The sequence below is a fragment of the Cylas formicarius genome, unplaced genomic scaffold (genome assembly GCF_029955315.1).
Source record: "Cylas formicarius isolate icCylForm1 unplaced genomic scaffold, icCylForm1.1 PGA_scaffold_6__28_contigs__length_40554024, whole genome shotgun sequence".
NCBI lineage: Eukaryota > Metazoa > Arthropoda > Insecta > Coleoptera > Brentidae > Cylas > Cylas formicarius.
In genome coordinates, this window is record NW_026844347.1 from 35,611,003 (window position 1) to 35,630,609 (window position 19,607).

Sequence of the window (19,607 nt, forward strand, 5' to 3'; positions counted from 1 at the left end):
AGACGATATCGTCTCCAGATGACTGTTAAAAGTCTAAATATTAAAAAGTGCTTAAGAAGCAAGTGTAGAACTTTCTATAGACATCACAACTTCAGTAATTACAGATGAGAGTGTCGCGTCCCAAACATACGATTATAAAAAGCCCCAATGGACAAATTGTTTAAAAAACTGTAGGTATTGCAAAATATAACCAAGAAAAGTAAAAACTTATAAAACAGGTCTATAAAATGGTTTTAACACTACTATTCTACTATAAATGTTTTCGGAGATATTTCCCACGCTTTGAATTTTGACGTTTGTCAATTCTCACGTGATGTCAGTGAATGTATTTGTGTTGTTTTGCGAAAATATACCCAAAAACTAACGGTCGTATAAAAAGTATAGTATGCAACACGTTCGGTAAACTTTTTAACTCACTCGTCTATTATACACTCGCTCCGTTCGTGTCAAATAAACTCGTGAGTCAAATGCTGTTTACCGCACTTGTTGCATAATATACTATTGTTTACGTCTACTACGTTTACATAGGTTATTGCAAGTACACTCGCCGCGAATTGGTTTACGTCCAACGAGTTTTGAGAGTCACTTTGAATCGATTTGCAATTTACAATTAATATGCATCAAAACTTTGCGCATCGAGTTATGCAACCCCTTGTACTGACATGTTTGGTATTCCCCATAAAAAAATCACACTATTATGCGCTTCAATCAATCAATCAATCGATCAATTCAGTATATTAATAAGTGTGCAATTTCTCAGAAACGGATTACTTTTGTAACGATAAGCGGTTGTCAATATACAGTTGTTTTTGCGTATATCCTGTCAAGCAAAAATCATCGACGGAATCGCAATTCGGTAAATTAAATTTATAGCTGCGTGTATTACTTTTTTTATCTTAACAAGTGCACTGCTTTCAACCACTATTCAACTTTCTTGGATACTACACGGCGATGGTAAAGATCCAGCGACCAACAATAATTGACATTTGACAGTTTAATTCTACTTTTTTACAATTTACGACTTTCCCAAGTCTATTAGCATAAAGCATTGCGACTTCGATATCCACAGAGATGTAAGACAATGAAAACAAGTAGAATAGGAGGAACTTGATTATAAAAGTAATATGCTTTACTGACGTGCTCTCGGCACTATACAGGGCCTTAAAACCGTTACATATTTAAAAAAGCCTTCTTATACTTATCCGGTACGGAGGCTGACATGGCTATTGTAACTTTATCAGCAACGTTGAGTACTACAAGGCAAACGATTGCAGTTTCTTCTCCGCATCCGGGTATTGTAGTTTCCTTTGATTATTTTTTATCGTTGATGTGGCTGTTTTCATAGTTAAGCCTACCTTATATGTTCTAGTAAAAACTTCCGAACAATAAGATTGGCAACGAATAACAGCGTAATAGACGTATTTTCGTTGCTAACAGATCTCGGCTTTTAAAAACCTTTTTCATTTTGATAAAGGAGGATGCTCTGACTTTCTCGAAGCGAATTTTTATTTCCACAACAATGACACCACTGATCGTTTATATTTGTGGTATTTATAGGTGATTACTCTTTCTATTGGTTGTTTGTTGGTTTACTGTAAGATGGACGAAGGGGACATGAGTTTTACTATTTAACCTGAATTTTGTGTTGTCAAGACAAGGACATATTGTTGGCTGCACTGGGCTTGCAAAGTATAGGAGAATATGACTGTCATTCGCATAATTAATGTTGTTCAGTAGTAGGGCCTTTTTTACTTTTAAGTTAATAGTAGAGGGTTGTGAACTGACTTAATGTCTCATATTGGATATGTTATAACAGATGTTATTGTATTTCGGAATCTTTTGTTAATAAGAATGAAGCCTATTTGGTTTCTAACATGTCCCGGTGAGTCCATTGGAGACTTCCAGGTTTATAATCGAGGTAGCTCAGAAAAAGTGTTAGCGACTACTACTTGTTCATCAGTTTCATAATTATTTATTTAAGCCAACTCCTGGGTTTTATATTGATTCCTCGCTTGTCTGATTGAACATTTTATAGTCTTATCCACTTGAATAAACTTTATATTGCCTTTATCCCTTATTTTTCTTCTTTTTTCCATCGTATCCAATATTTCCTCTGTCATTCATTACAATCTTTTCGCCCTGTTTTTTTGTTTATCTCCTGCAGTCTTTTAAGGTCCTCCTCCAGATTTTGCGTATGTACTGTCGTAAGTCATGCGTGGGTTATTTAGTAAGATTAACCTTTTTCAGTTTTAAAGTCCACGGTAGGAATTAGACGATTGTGACCTGCTTTTTTTTTAAGAAATGTTATTGTATTTCTCAATTTTTTTTTGCTAATCAAAATGAAATGCATTTGGTTTCAAACAACATGTCTAGGTGAGTCTAATGGAGACTTCCAGGTCTATCATGGAGTAAGTCATGCGTGGGTTATTTAGTAGGATTAACCTTTTTCAGTTTTAAAGTCCACTGTAGGAATTAGACGATTGTGATCTGCCTTTTTTTAAGAAATGTTATTGTATTTCTCAATTTTTTTTTGCTAATCAAAATGAAATGCATTTGGTTTCAAACAACATGTCTAGGTGTGTCTAATGGAGACTTCCAGGTCTATCATGGAAATATTGGAAACCTTATTTTTTCATATGATCCGTGAAAAAAATCAATAGCAATTTTTATTACGAATTCAACGATGTACTACATAAAATTGTTTAATTCACAAAAAAGGGTTTTTATCAAATTCTTAATGTTTTGGTGTGGTAACTCAGTTCTATCTTCTACTCGTTTCAATTGCTCCGACTAAATCTTGCGTGTATTGGCTAATCGCCTGCATAAAACATGGGGGGACAAGAAGTGACATAGATCTTAATATAATAATAACCGATAATATACGCAGTGAAAAGCAGCGGACCTAGGACGGAGCCTTGTAGCATGCCACTATCCACGCTTCTCGACATTTTATTATTATAGACCACACATGATAACATGTATATTTATTCAATTTTTCCAGGAGAAACTGGTAAGAAACGCAGTCGAAGGTCTTGGTAAGGTCACTTGTTGCCCCCGCTCAAGGTCCTCGCCTACGTCTCCCACAACCAGACTGCCTGCATAGTAGAGCATCCTAGTCTAAAGCCTAAACAAGTGATAACTAGTTTTTTTATTAACGAGTAAAAATTTCTTTGGTAAATTAGGTTATCCTTTATTGAATATCGGTATAACTCTGGACACCTTAAAATATTCAAGGAAAATTTCTTCCACCATGCAACTGTTGAGTAATTAAAAAAGGGATGTCGATGGAAAGTCAATAACCTCTTGAAGAATAACAAAATATAATAATGAAAGGAATATGTTTTTTTCAGTCTGCAACACAGGGAGAAACTTACTGAAAAAAAAGGTATATTATTTAGATATTCCATCTGTATCTCTGGTCTGACTGACCTCAAAATATCGCAAGTAATTCTAGTAAAAAACGAATTGTTTTCGGTTGCAGAAATATCAGCGATTTCTTTCATAATTAATTATTTTCCATACATCTTCTAATTCTGGTAAAGTGTGTTCATAGATATAAGAAAGTGACTAACTGATACGAATTAAGCAAAGACCCGGGTAAGCTGTAAGACTGAAATATGGCCGAACAGGTCCGTACCTTGCTTAGAATTTAATTATTTGGGATTTTGTTAGGAAAGATAGTAAATAATATTGATTTATTTATGTATGTCTCATTTGGGCTGGAGCATCTCCTGAGATACACTAGACTCGCACATATTTTGCATAATTCGCACACGATTCAACACACGCTGTATTACACACAAAATAAGAATGATTACTAATAAACTTAAACTAAGCAGTATAGCAAACCAAAGAATATTAAACACAGATAGGTATAAAATTATTTTCTATTACTGACCACAATTTTACCCGAATTTAAATTCCGAACCTTTGGGTAATAATCTTGTTGCATTGTATGTTAATGACCACCCTTGGATAATCCCATTAAAAAGCAATTTGTCACTTTCTTATATCTGTGAACAGACCATAACGACGGATTCCGTTCGCATCCGCATCTCTTTCGCTTGGGAATATGCCACAAGTTTCAATCCAGTCCGTCCCTGGTAAACGATAAAGTCCGATCATCGCTAAACTAAACAAATCCTTTGACCTAACAAGCGAGATCTCACCAAACAATAACGGAAAAAATCGCCATTTAGAGTATTAATTCGGCACACACACAACAACAAATAACGACTAATATCGCGTTTTGGCGTATACGATAGCGTAGTCGCGACGTAAAGCTTTTTCCGTAACGGTCGGATCGCTGCACCCGCGTAAAATAACGCATTAGCAATTTAATAATCGGTGAAAAAGTATCGCCTTGATCGCATGTAAATTAATAACTAAACGCGTTATCGTAGAGGCGACACCAGCGCCGTATGGTGATCTTCGCGGATTATACGTTCGCGGAAGTGTCGGTCGATCTAGCGTGTACTTTTTGCGTCGTCCTGGGATCGGAAATCAAGGAGGCGAGTTCCGCGGCCCGCTTCGCGTAAATTGGCAATCGGTTTTTGCGGATGAACTTTGCGAGAGTTCGCGCGGAAATCTATTAAAAAGTGTGTCGCCGACGCCGAATTAATCGGGATTTTAAGGACTAGTTCTTCGAGGCGAGTAAGTTATTAAAATTTAATATATGAAAACAAAATAAACGTATACATATATGAAAGCAAATAGGTTACATACGGCATTTGGACGATACATTGCAGGATTAGAATTAAATTTCAGATTAAAATAAAGAAGAGGCTTGGGCGATTTATAAAATGGTTAACACAAATCTTTTCGATTATTAGGTAATCGGAAGTAAAAATAAGTGTGGACCAATTGTTTTGACAGAGAATTCGATGTAACGATTACACAGGTCTACAAAATTAAACTGATGTTTTTATTTTGAAAACTGATTTTATGTCATTTTGGTAGGCTGATTTCAAAAATTCTATGTATTTATCCGTATTACGACTTAAATGTTCAAAATTCGGGAGAGCGTTTTTAAAAACATTTATTTATACTGGATGCGGTTTTCTTCAATTTTAGCCCCTTGGATTTTTTTGTTTCGGCGTTTTGTTCGGTATGTAATGCATCTTCCTTCATACTCATTTTGTTCGTAGTTTTCCCTAATTTTGTTGTAACCATTATACTCGTTTTGATTAACAGAATAATCAAAATTTTCATCGCATTCTTGGTTAAATGAAGTAATTTTGCCTTATCGGTCGTCTTGTAAATGAATTGTTTTTTTGTGTGTTGAGATACCTGACGTTGGTGTCGGTTAAGGAGGTTGGTTGCGTGATATTTGATTGGGTTGGAAGACGTTTCGTGGGGGTTAGAAAACTTCCCGATTTGTTGAAAATCGTCTTTGGTTTATTGGTTGAGATGGAAATTGCGATTTTTGATATTGGTTTGGATCTGAAAAATTGTTAAAATCTTTTTGTTTTCACTCTTGTTTGTGTTTTGTTCCCCAACTTTTTTACGATTTGATTCTATTTGCTTTCTCTTTTTTCCTAATCGCGTGCAATGCGAGCCCTAAATTATCCCTTCAAGTGACCTTATACAGAGCTATCGGAGGGTCAAAATGAAATGGCACTTACGGCTCAATTTTTTAACTTGTCACATGCGGGTTGTGCCTTTTTATACCGTCGTTCTGCTTCCCTTGCTGCTGGTTCTGTGTGCTGAAGGATTTGCGAATCCACGTGGCGAGCGTCCAAAAGTTTCGAACTTTCCACGATTGGCGATTTCACAGAAACTCCCAGAAGATTCTGGTTAATTGTCCACCACTGCTGCACTTAGAAAATCCGTTCCGACTGCGCCACTTAAATATTCAAAATTCGGGAAAGCGTTTTTAAAAACATTTATTTATACACAAAGCAAAATAAAGTTTTATTCGGACTAGCCGATACAAGGGCTGGAATAATTAAGAGGAATTTTACAATGTGACAATCGAATAAATAGGGCTTTCGATGCGGCGTCAGCGAGGCGTTATCTTCGCTTAGCTTTGGGCTTCGTCTGCAGTTTGGGGCATATAACCCACGTAACGTTTTTGTTTGCAAAGAAATCGATATTTCTAAAATAATTTATTTTTTTATTCAGTAAAAAAGTTAAATCCTAGTTAAAAAAAATACTCAGACTTTTTTGAGTGAAATCTTCATCTATTTGCCAGAAAGCTGCGTTGTCGGGACATTCGGCTGTGTGTTTTTAAGGGCATATCCCGTTTTTACATCGAGCAGTGGTCCATCATCTGCCTTGGCATCGCGGATCCATTTCGTTACTATACAAAATACATAAATAAATGCAGGGTTGCGTCACACATACTTGAAGCTTGTGTGGTCGTTTTTTTTTTATTATCGAGGTGCAATCCTTTTTGTCTCTAATTGTAAATTGTTAATAGTATTATATAGCTTGACAAATAAATAAATAAAATAAATAAATACACAAAAACGCCTACGTCATCGCACCACGACTGACGTCCTTGTGAGCGGTTCTTCCGAATTCTCATTTTAGTTACGACTCTCTGGCCCGCGCGTTATCGTTCGCCTTATCAAAACCACGCCTCGCTTAATTCTTACGTAAATTTGATAAAGGCGACGGGCGGGGTGGCTCGGAATTGAGTGGCTGTTAAGTGTAATTGAAGGCGCCTAATCTAATCGCGAGAACGTTAACTACAATAATTTGGCAGCGGGGTTCCTTGTAGGCGTTATCGGGGATTGAACATCTGACCGTGTCGATTCGCCTCGCAGACATCGCCCGAGGGTTTCGTCCGCCGCTTTTGTTCCCTTCTCGTCTAGGCGGATCGACGAAGAGTCCTTAAAGACCATTGAGAAAGTATAATACGACCAAAAATATAATGCATTTACTGTATTGACGTTTTAAGTATTTTACAGTAAAAAATAAATAAGAACTAAAAGTTCAGATTTTCACGAAATTATATATTTTGAGATGACAATTGATTCGACAACACCGTGTCTTTATCAAATGTAATATTTACAAACTACCTGTTATATACCCAAAAATGACCATAAAACTTTAATTAATGTTGTTGTGCGAATTTAAATTCAATAAAGGAGAAAAGAAGAAATTAACGAATTTCTGCCTGTTAGTGTAGGTAGATGAACTCCTAGGACGGTCCTGGAATGGTTACGGGTAAGGGCCTGCTCGGCAGGGTGTTCTATATTTCTGGTCTAAGTATAACAAAACCATACAGAAAACTAATAAAGAGAGTGACGAATTAAATGAGAATAATCGGTGGTATAGTCTGTCTCAATCTTTATCGTGCTGGCGTTTGCCCCCAATTATGGAAGTTACCTGCCGACGGCAATAGAACTCGAGTCCGGTAAATATTAAAGGATAGAACAAAGATTTTGGTAATAATATAATTTATTTATTTATTTAGATGGGTATAATCTTATTAAATTACACAAATCAAAAACAATGACACTAAATATATTCAATAAATTCTTATGAATATGACATTGACATGAGACCTATCACATGAGAATGACATTTTTATTCTAAATGAAATCTAATTCTGTTTCACTATCAGAATCGTCATTCAGATTAATTATAATATGATTTATGTTGTTTTGTATAGAAATGTAAGGGTCCTCAATTTTTATAATGTGCTATACTGAATTTTTCCAGCTCCCAATTGGCATGTGATTAATTACATTTTTTATCAAATTTATAACACTGGGACCTTTGGGTTTACTTGGTTTCACAAATGCTCTATTTGGATAAACATGCAATGATATGCGGCAAGACGTAAAACACTGTTCCCATCTTGTCCATCTGTTTTTTAATTGAATGTGAATTTGTTTCGAAACTAATTTTCAAAAAGTTTGGCACTTGTATCCTCACGATAATCTAAACCAAAATCCTTAATATTCTTTGCCGACATCAGCAAGTAGTTTGGGACAAATCCGTCTTCTGACTCAGCGTGTATTATGGTGATGCGTTTTCCTTTATTTGAAGGTGCTTTCGTCTGACAGTTTTGAGCGAAATCAATCCATCCTTTGGAAACAGTGTCGTGTGTATGGAACCGTGTTACATCAGGGTAAATGATGGATCTGTTCTCTAATCTATATCTTTTAATTTCTTGAAGTTAATTAAATTTCCAATCTCCAATCTGTGTGATTCCGTCACTTCTTATCTTTTGTCTATTTTGCGGTACTTAAATCCAGTTTTACAAAAAACTATATGGATTGGGTTCATTTTCTTCTAACTTCTTTTTCAGTATATCTAAGGTAGAAACAATTTCGTTTTGATAGAAACAATATATTTTCCTTATTAGGTCCCGACCATACGGTGAGTTTGAGAACCAATGGCAGTTTTGTGAATGACTTATGCAGTCTCTTTTAGTTGGACTTGTGGGCAAGGTACGTAGCAGGTGTTGCTTTAGTATGAATATGAATATGAATAATAAATTCAAAAATACCTATTCACATTCAAAAAGTCGTTTTTCTCACAAAAAGGAAGAGAAAGTACCTTTTAAAATTTGGATAGATATAGAGGGATATTTCCAAAATATTTGTTCAAAAATGAAATTCTAACAAATAATAATACAAATTAACTGCCCATATTTTCCAATGATTGTTTCAATGTCACGGTCGTCTATTTTAAATATTTTTTGCTAATAGAGAGACTTGAATTTAGTTTGACTTTTAAACTTAAATCGCAACTGCCAGAAAGTATTGAAGATACATAAAAAAGATAAAGAACTTGGACTTATCTGCAGAATAAAAAAAATGAAAAAATATACAGAGCGATTCATTTACAATAAGAAAGTTGCTCTTACTTCCGGAAATATCAAACTAAGTTATTATGTGGTACTTGCCAATAGCCTGGCGCTGTTTCGTCACGGGCTATTAGATAATTTCAATTATTCTCTGCACATTCCGTACAAAAAATTTTATATCGAAAAATGGCTAGAACTAACGTTAATATTTTTTACTGAGAATTGAATTTCGAACTTACTAAAATGAAAAATACAGCGTGTTCTTTCCATTTGAAAAAAAAAATATCATCAATCAAATTTGTTAAAAAGCAACCATTTTTTGGTATACTCTATGTAGCTTTAGGAAGTGTTCAAGGACGGCTGGTCAAAGTTATTCCTGCATAAATCTTACCTCTAAGTTGTTTAACGAAATTGAATAATTTCATTTTAAACAAAGTACTGCGTCTGATATTTTTTACAGAAAACAGAAACTGCTCATTTTAAATATGGAGTACTCCGAAAAAGGCAGTTCAGAATTTTATTGAGAATCCAAATATGTAATAATATACATTTAACATAGCATAAAAAACCTGATATTCACGACAACTACATGGGACGCCTTGTATATTTTAAAATATGTTTGAAAGGTGCACTAACTCCTTGTATAAACTCGTATCAAAATTGACAATATTAATATAAGTCCTTTTTGAAATACGTTATAGTTATTATATGCATAATATACTATTATAGTATATTATGCAACAAGTGCAGTAAACGGCCGTTGACTCACGAATTTATTTAACGCAAGCGGAGCAAGTGTTTAATGAACGAGTCACTTAAAAAGTTTACCGAACGCGTTGCATACTATACTAGTTTTTTGGTACATTTTCTCAAAACAACACGAATACATCCTCTGACATGACCGTCAGAACTGACAAACGTCAAAATTGACGGCGTGTGAAATTTGTCCGAATACATCCGTTTGCTCCCAAAGCCGTGCGGTCAAATCCCGAAAATGTCCGAAGTGGCTCGGATGCGTGGGAAACGAAACGTGACGTGGTAAAGTGACGCTTCCCGCACGCTAGATCGGCGTGTAATTAGGTATTTTACCGAAGGGAGGAGAAAAAAAAAAGAATATCTTTTTAACAAAATCGCGTTTCGTTCATTACTTGAATCTAAGAAAAAAAATTATATTGAGAATACCACAATATCGAAAAGAAATGTTTAAAAGATCATTTTCTTATAGAATTGCACATGCAATAAGTAATTTAAGTCTTTTCGATTTAACGATTTTAACCAAAACTTTTAAAAACCGGGACAAAAAATATCCTCTTGGAACTCAATGATTTCTCTATCGGAAAACCACTCTGCTGTTTACCCTTACCCCTCCTTTCTCCATTGTCCTGCGTAACATATTTAATTTTGTTTGTTTTAGATTTTTTTTCTTGTTCTTAGGGTAATTTGGTTTACATTAAACTGAGGCTTGAACAGAGTCTGACTTTGCTGGATATTAGGTCTTTTGTTTGCCCTAAAATTGTTACCATTTTGTAACGTAATAATATTTATATAAATGTATTTATTATTATTATTATTATATAAAAAATCTTTTATTACAAACATTTAAATAAAATCTGCTGTATTACCGAAGCCACTTGGATGGATGCAGTTCGCATGCTTATAATTAATAATTATTTAAATCGTCTGTAATTATCGGAAATGATTAATAGTCAGCTCGCTGGTTGCGTTGTTAATAAAGCTTGCGATACGTGTCGGGAATGAGCGTTCCCACTTGACGATGGGAAAAAAACGATTTATAATCGATGAGAACGGCTTCAAACGATTTTATTCGACGCGTTTGATCGAATGGAAACATACATAACGTCTCACTGATTGCTCTGCATTGTGATGAATCGTCGTTTGTTATCTTAACGGTTTTTACATTAACGTTTTCATAGATTCAACCTTCGCTTGCTCACATTTACTGCGTCGCGTGATTCTCAAAAAAGACGAACAGAACTGACAAATCGAAAAATTTTATTTTAATTCAAAAGTAACAAAATTTTCCGGTTGCTATGTACACGGTGGGCACTTTGTTAGGGGCCTGTGCCTTTTCTCAGGTACCACTGATTTGAGAGAAAAAAAGTTTATGCAAAAGTTTTATGGTTAAATTAATTATTTTTTATATATTTATTAGTTTTAAAAATTTTAAGGGAACACCCTATATATATAAATAACGCAAATTGAGTATAGAGCAGTCATAAAGTTTTTGAAAAAAGAAGGGTTAGCACATAAAATTATTAAAGAAAGGCTGGATGGTGTGTACGGCCAAAGTTCTCCTTCGTATTCTGTAGTGAAAGAATGGGCAAAACGTTTTCGAATGGGGCAGGAGTCCCTTGAAGATGATTCAAGAACTGGTCGACGAGTGGAGGTCATAACGGAAGATATTGTTGCGATTATGGAAGAGGTGGTATTAAGAAATTACTGATACAAGTGTTCGTCGAATCCTGCTTGATCATTTAGGTACCGCATAAGGTTAGTGCAAGATGGGTTCCTAAAAACCTTTCAGCTATTCAAAAACAACGCCGTGTCGAGTGTGCGCGGTCTTTTTTGGAACTGGGTCGGAACTGAAGCCTGCGATAGAAACTGTCTGCCAGTCAACAAAAAAGGGGATGGCCACGATCTTTTGGGATTGTGAAGGAATTCTTTTGATAGATTTTAAAGAAACTAATACCACTATCAATGGTAAATATTACGCAACATTATTACATAAATTGCAAGCCTGCTTACGTGTAAAACGTCGAGGAAAACTAACCAGAGTCGTGCGTCTTTTGTACGATAATGCACCTGTCCATACTGCTCGTGTTGCACAAGCTGCCATTTTAAAGTGTGGGTTCCAACAGATAGATCATCCTCCCTATAGGCCAGATATGGCCCTCAGCGACTATTATTTGTTTGGCTATTTGAAAAAGGACTTACGTGGACGGCAGTTTAACGACGAAGTTGAGGCTGTTTTAGCTTATATTGCGCAGAAACCAAAAGAATATTTTTTTAAAAGGATCGAGTTGTTAATAAAGAGATGTAATAAGTGTATTGAAGTTAAGGGGGATTATATTGAAAAATAATAAAAAATCGTTACTCTACTTTATACCAAATTGTAGGTATTTTGATCCGCTTTGAGAAAAAATATCAAAAACATTCACGTCACAAGAACATAATTTTGCATAAAAAAATATATAACCTCAATTTCTGTCTCAACTACACAAAATTCGAATAAGTAGTTTCTATAAAAGTTGCCTTTATTTTTGGCAAGAATTCTAAAAATATCAAAATATGTTCCATTTAAAATTTTAAAACTAATGTCGGCCCAGCACTTATCGGACACCCTGTACATATATAAAAAATAAATAATTTTAAAATTTAATGTAAACCATAAAATTGTTGTATAAACTTTTTTTTTTAATCAGTAGTTCCTGAGAAAAGGTTCAGGCCCCTAATAAAGTGCCCACCTCGTACGGACCTGTAACATGCAGCAAGAACCAGTGATTTTTTAAAAGATACCACTGGAGCCGTTCCTCGGATTAATTATACGTCGTAATAAACATTCCCATGCAACAACGAATAGTGTTAAATTGATGTTTATCATTTGTATGACATGATAATAGTATACTATGCAACAGGTTTGATAAACGCCACTGTAAGTGATTTTAGTAGAAAATAAAATTATCAGATAGCGAGACACCCCAGCCTTCCATTTATATGAAGGGGTCAAACTAAAAATGCGCATTACTAACCATCTTTTTCTATTTTTCCCTCAATTTGCCTCACTTTAACTGTGTTTGTGCTGGCGTTTGAAATTGAAATACCGATGTTATCCGATTAAGTCCAACATAATATGTTTAAAATGGATAATTATTATTTTTAATCGGAATGCAACAACACGGTGACTCTAATATCTCGTAGCACCGGCAACGTCGCATCGCTGAGAATATTTCAGATCGATGCCGCTTGCGAAGAATTCGATAGTTTCTTTTTCTCTTCGTGCGATTTCGGTGAAAATGTCTGAAATCTAAGGCCCGTGAATCTATTATCTACGCGATCTCGTCGTTCTTTTGATTCCACCGGGATAATATGGCATTTCGCATGGAGGAAGATCGGCGAATTCGAGTAATAAGACTCAATGAATATTTTAAAAAATCAATTTAAAATTTTGCATTTACAATGTGTGGGACAGCGGTTTTCTCTTCCAGTTCGATGTTTCTGGAATAAAATGCCACGGTTGAAGGGGTCTCCACGGTGATTGCTGGATTTTTAACGTATTCCATTTTCCGTTCAATACGACGCCGTCTATCTTTTCAACGGCAACGTTAACGCATAGTCGCTGTATAATCTGGTCAACATGTACCATTTTTTCTAAAATTTTTGTATTGTCTCCGAAAATTATGATTATGGTGTCATTCGATTCGGAAAATTATGTAGAAAGTTTAAGGAAAGGTTCCAAAAGGGGCTGAAAAAAAAATGCAAAAGTTATAAACAATTAAGTGAAAAAAAAGGGTTTTGTTTTTTTTTAATATCTCGAAAAATAATGAAAACTTTCGAAATGTTAAAAAAGATCTGGAAAGATCAGCAAATTTGTTTAAAAAAAGAGCCGACTCCCGGAACTGTACCTCCAATATTTATAATTTTTATGGAGCTATGAAAAATGAGCGAAAACCAGGTGGTCTGGTTTCCGCACGCGTTGCGCTACTCTGACACAACAAAAAAAAAAAACATATTAAATATGAATATTAAGGAATAGAAAAACTAATGTAGCATTGGGATACAGCAATTATTAATAATCCGCGACAAAAAAATGTTTATTCCCATTTGTTCATAAATTATGGATTTGGTAATTAAGTAATTTTTTCTAATTCAAAGTTAAGATAAAAACCACGATAATTATTAAACAAAAGCCTTAGGAATTTTTTCACTTCGTGGAGTTATTGGTATTAGGCTTACAAGTAGATAACAATTGTAAAAATTTTAAAATTTTGATTTTTATTTTTTTTATTAACAATCTAAAATTAAAAAATAAAAAAAAGTTTATAAAAAATATTTTTTTGTTGACACCTGTAATGTTTTGATTTTTGATGTTTTCGGAGCGCGAGCATTAAATATACCAAGTGAGATTTTGGCGAAACGTCTGCAGGATTCCAGTCGGAGTTCAACAAGCGAACGGATGATATCCCCGAATATAGTGTCATTTTTTTCATCCGTGAATCAATACGTGAATATATATATATATATATATATATATATATATATATATATATATATATATATATATATATATATAATATACAGGGTGATCCATTTAAAAAATATGATGTAGACTTGTATGTCAGAAAATTGAAAGTTTTTGTTTTATACGTCACTTGGCTACTTACTTTGATATCTCTAAAAACAAAAAGTACGTGCTGTAAATATACTTATTATTATTATTAAACGCAATATGTCATTTTAACTGGGTCTACTGCAGATAGCGGTAACTCAAAGGATATTTGTGCCTTGCGCCTTTAAATGGGCAAAATTAAAAGCACTCCCTACGAAATTAAATGCCAATTAAGTATTGCAGAAGGATAAGTATCCATAAATCGCGTCGCTTGCAGTTGTGAAGTTGGTTTGTCGCAAGTGTATTACTCCAGTTTTCTGAAAGGCTTCAAAGAACACAATTGTTACATTAAAACATTAATTTTTTGAGTGATATCCATCAACAAAGCAAAAAACCCTTTCCTTCGATGCTGAAGGTTTGGATGAATTCATAACGCAACAAACTATCTTTTTAAACAATATCAACTTAAGACAAACCCATGTGAAAACAGCATAACCATTATAAATTTTACTTCCGTACTAGTTCGACATTTATCTCGCCAGAGGTCTCATTGAATTATAAAATCGCCGATACTTTGTTTCCTATCGACTGATTTATATCACAAATAACCCAAGAGAACTAGTTTTATTGCTCTCCGCCGTTAACGAATAGACTGGCCGGCCGAGAAAGTATCCCACAAAAGGGTTTCGTTCGGAGCGAGCTTCGGCACGCGGAACGAAAGGGACAAATAATCCCGATTTATAAGTTGCGGAACTCTATTTGCATTATCCGGATTTGCGGATGTCGATCGCGCGCGCGCGCGAGTACAAGAATCTAATGCCGGCCACCCACTAGCGAATATGTCTGGACCAAGCCCGCCGGCATGATTCGCAGTTTAGAGAAAGTGTAGTATGATCACTGATCTGTAGAACTCATTAATGGTCCGTTTTTTAAAAACCTTTAAATGGAAATACCCAGCGATGGAACTCTTTGGATGTCATATAAGTATATTTAATATTCATATGTGCCCGCGTAAATGATGTAAATGGGGGGCCCTTTATTTTTTATATCTCAAAATGTCAAAATGACAGCAGGGCGCTATTTTAGGTATTTTTTTAATGGTAACAGGGGTCATGTGATACCTCTTTTTAAAGGTCTTTTCACGTTCTATTCGTATACCAATTTTGAAAACATTCATTTGTCAGTTTTTGCAAGACAGTCAAATGAAAGCTTGCAATTGTTTTATTACTTTTCTATTACTTAACCGTAGCTTAAATTAAAAAAAATTGATATTTTCATCATTTTATCAAATATTTTATTAAATAATTATTTAATAATAATATATATTATATAATAATAATAAAACTGTTTTTTTGTAGGAACTTTTTTTGTTGTTAAGCAGTGCCGCTAGTAAAAAATTTGTTACTTCCATGTGATGGGCTTTTCAGTATATCTTTCACAACACACAACGAACTTAAAACAACCGATGGAACGATGATTAAATAAATACTAAATAAAATCGAATTTGAAAAAGCAATGAAACTTGAATTATTTTAGAACAAATATTTAAAAAAATAGTTTAAATAGACTTGACACATTGACATTGATAAGTGAAAGTAATCTAACATAACACTCTCTAATACTGTTAAATTGTAATTAAAAATGCATTTATTTAATTTTTTGTTTTGCAAAAACTGAGGAATATTTTCAAAATTGGTATGCGAATGCGTGTAAAGACATTTAAAAAAAAAGACTTAAAAGGGCGCCCTGCCGTCATTTTGACATTTTGAGATTGTTTTCATGCTGAGTGTCATATTAATTACATGTTTAGATCTTTATCAAAGACTGCTATTCCCTTTTGGGAAAGCCAACAATATTACTTTTCCAAAGTAAGACTTAGGTTAAGCAGGAATTGACTTAACATTAAGTAATCTTTTTAGTTTTTAAATTCAGGTCCAATAGTAATTCCTTAGGGTTTAGTTATTTAACCTCCACTTGCTAGTTATAAGTGAATTGTTAAAGTTTGTGTTTCCATCCTTGCTTTTTATTAGAACATGAGAGTGTGTATTGTTATCACTAGTTATTATTTCTACCCTTTTGAATTTCGTGTTACTGAAATAGCTAATAAAATAAAGAATAGTCACAGTAGTGGTTATGACGAAATACCTACAAGCATAGTTAAATTATTAGTGCCCTATATTAACAATGTTCTTAATCATTTATTAAACAACAGTTTCATGGAATTTTTCCAGATCAATTAAGAACAGTTGTAATATAAGAAGAGTGAACCGGAAGAAATGGATAATTATAGACCAATTAGTCTTCTCTCTGGTTTTTCAAAAATATTTGAGGTAGCAGTACGTGGTAGATTGGTAGATTTCTTCATTGACTATAACTTGTTTAGAGACCATCAGCATGGATACTGAAACTGCACGTTTTGAGTTTAATAAAACAATTCTAAAACATATCGAAAACGACGCTATGTCACTTGGCATTTTTTTGGATTCGTCAAAAGCCTACGACTAAATCGACATCCTTAAAAAATTAGAACTGTATGGTGATCGAACTGTTTAGGTCCCATTTATCGAATAGAAAACGGTCTGTCAAATTTATGAAAATTGGACCCCCTCACTACTCACAATCTAAAGAAATCTTATATGCACAAGGCAGTATACCAGGACCAATTCTAATTATAATATATATAAATGACATCTATTCGATTACAGGACTAAATAGTGAAAACATTGTGTTTTATGCAGGCGACACAAACTTACTTGTGGGAGGTACAGATATTACTCAGGTTCTGAACAAAGGTAAGTAAGTTGTTTGGAATAGCCGACAATTGGTTTAAAGAAAACAAATTATTTTTAAATAAAGATAAGTAACACGCTATTGTGTTTCTAACAAAACAGTCTAAATTGCCTAAACCACCCTATTTGGAATGTGATAAGCATGTTATCAATATAGTAGATAGTGTAAAGTTTTTAGGATTAAATATAGATGAATTTGTGAACTGGAATGGGCATAATGATAGTTTAATGAAACGGTTACTACAATACAACAAAAATTTTATATTTTGCCAATTTTCTGTCCATTTTAAAATATGGCATTATTTTTTGTGGAGGGCACAGCGCAGTGCAAAGATTATTTGAAGTTCAAAAGAGAGTTATAAGGCTAATTAAAAAGATGAGGTGTGGAGATAGTTGTCGAGGAATTTTTCAGATGGAAGGTTTAATGACATTATACGGTGTCTATATTTACGAGTCTCTCTTCTTTTTTTTTAAATCGGGAATATTTCGAACTGCATATATCAATACCATACGTACAACACTAGAACGCGAAATGTAAATTACCCAATACATAGATTAACTCTAACTGAGAAGAGTTATAACAAATTGCCCAACAGTTTAAAAGAAATAAATAGTTTGAAAAGATTTAAAATAAACGTCAGAACACTTCTGATTCAATAAAAGACTATTTTGAGAAAATAACGTAAGAATTTTTATATGTTATGGTTAATTGTATAGTATCTCTAGGTATTAGACGCTATTTTCGTTGTGATTTTGTATTTTGTAATATACTAACACAATTTGAAATAAAGGTTATTATTATTATTTGTATTTTCGGTATTTTTAATAATCAAAAATATTCAATTTTAATAACCAGCATTGTTTTGCTTTTGTTGTACCAACTGTATCGATCAATGCGACGGTTGTAGTTCTTATTACCACCAACGGATCGCTTTGATCAAATGCTTCTTAGTTTTAGTACAGAATCGGACACTAAAAAAAATTTCAGAGTTTTTTCCGAGAACATATTATCTTTATCATTATGGTTGTCGAACAACCTAACGAGTATATTCGCTAGTGGATGGCCAGCTTTAGAGAAACTTTAAATCGGATCCGCCGAAACGTTATCGAAGCGCGCGCGTTATTTATTAAAAAGCAATTCGGCTTTCTAAACTTTCCGCATAATCCTCGCAAGAGGGCGCGTCGATCGCCGGGCCGCTTTTTAAACACTCGTTGACGATTTTTAGATTGCTCCTGTTCCAAAGTTGAAAACTTTTATATTTTCGAGTAGCTATTATTTTGAAGGTGTTTTGCAACGATTTCAGAGTATACCGGGCGGCCTATATAAAAAAAATCGATGTTCAATTAATGAAGGTGCTTCGTACATTTCGTAGAATCACAAAAAATAAAATTTTGGAAAAACACCTTATAACTCCGAAACGGTAACAGATATCCTCGTGCAGTTTATAACAGGATGACAAAAAACTCGCGGACGTAGATGTTAGTTTTGTTAGAACATCTGTACAGTGTGGCTCACAAACTTCGAAAGATAAAAAAGTGGTTAAATGATCAAAGTTTTACAGAATTATGTTCGCCATTTTTTTTTGCAAAAATGATTTTCTCTCTGCTCTGCATTTTCGTTACAAAGTTTTTTTTTCAAGCATTGTTTTTCAAAGCCATTTTTCGTGTATTGCTACAGATTTTTTATTTCAACTTCTTGATTGTTCTTCAACATAATCAAGTATATTTTTTTTATATTAATAAATTATATAAAGTAAGAAATAATATAGCAAAAAAAAAATGTAAGCCGTAATCCAATCTGTAAATCTGTTAGCAACTACTTCAAATGAGATATTTTTTCAAAATGAAGGTAAATTATAAGAATTCAAATTTTTGCTGCCAGTTTGAGTTGTTTTAGAGTAAACAGAAATTTTTTTAAAGAAAACGTAGAAAAATATTAAAATGATTTTACAAAACCAAATGGATACTTCAATCTAATATGCTGGAGATTGAAAGAGATTCACTACAAAAGATATTCTTTTTTTTCCACAATATATTCACCACAAACTAACAGGTGATGCCTATAAAGGCTCCTTCTTTACTCTCTGAAGTAAAGTTCAACAATCATTCAATAAATCCAATTCATCCATCCAATCCATTTTTGAATATACCGTCAAGATTACAAAACCAGATGAATTGTCACCGACACTTAACAATATGTTGAATAGTAGGTGAACCCGGTGTGAACCCTGGGAAACGCGAGATGAACCAAAAATCTGAAATTTGACATTGTTCAGGTGCACCATCTCAAGTTTTGTGATGAGGTTGAGTTGTGGAATTGACCGATCAATTTTTTTTGTGTCAACTGACCGAAATTTATATTTATTTATATTGTGCGTTACGACGTTCTGGCAACCAAATAGGATCGATATTATTATTGGGATTCCCCGTATCGTATTCGGATATTCCTCGAAGAGGGTTTTAGGTAAATTGGATATCACAATCGCATAATAATGATAGATAAAGATATTATTGAAAACATTTTTTGACTTGTCAATTAAGAAAGTGGTCTACTGGTCTCTATCCTAAGCAGTAATGTAGCAGAAACATCCAAGATCTTAATTTTTTTTTTCAATGGGGAATAGTAGTTAATTGTTAATAAAATTATATGGAATTTTGCACAGAATTTCATTGAAACAGAGCGATCCATTGAAAAAAACAAGACTTT

At 33.9% G+C, this 19,607-nt stretch overlaps 1 protein-coding gene across 12 annotated transcripts in view; it reads left to right on the forward strand.

Moving 5' to 3' along the window:
- The first annotated feature begins 3,555 nt into the window (after nucleotides 1-3,555).
- LOC132704166 (diuretic hormone receptor-like) overlaps nucleotides 3,556-19,607 on the forward strand; it is a 325,297-nt gene continuing 309,245 nt past the window's right edge. For 8 of the 12 annotated variants that reach the window (XM_060674002.1, XM_060674001.1, XM_060674003.1 and 5 more), the window contains exon 1: nucleotides 3,557-4,653. The gene's annotated coding sequence lies outside the window, so the exon portion shown is untranslated. Of the gene's footprint in view, nucleotides 4,654-8,320; nucleotides 8,335-19,607 lie in introns of all 12 variants that reach the window. The other 4 variants (XM_060674007.1, XM_060674010.1, XR_009619241.1 and 1 more) reach the window with 4 other exon arrangements.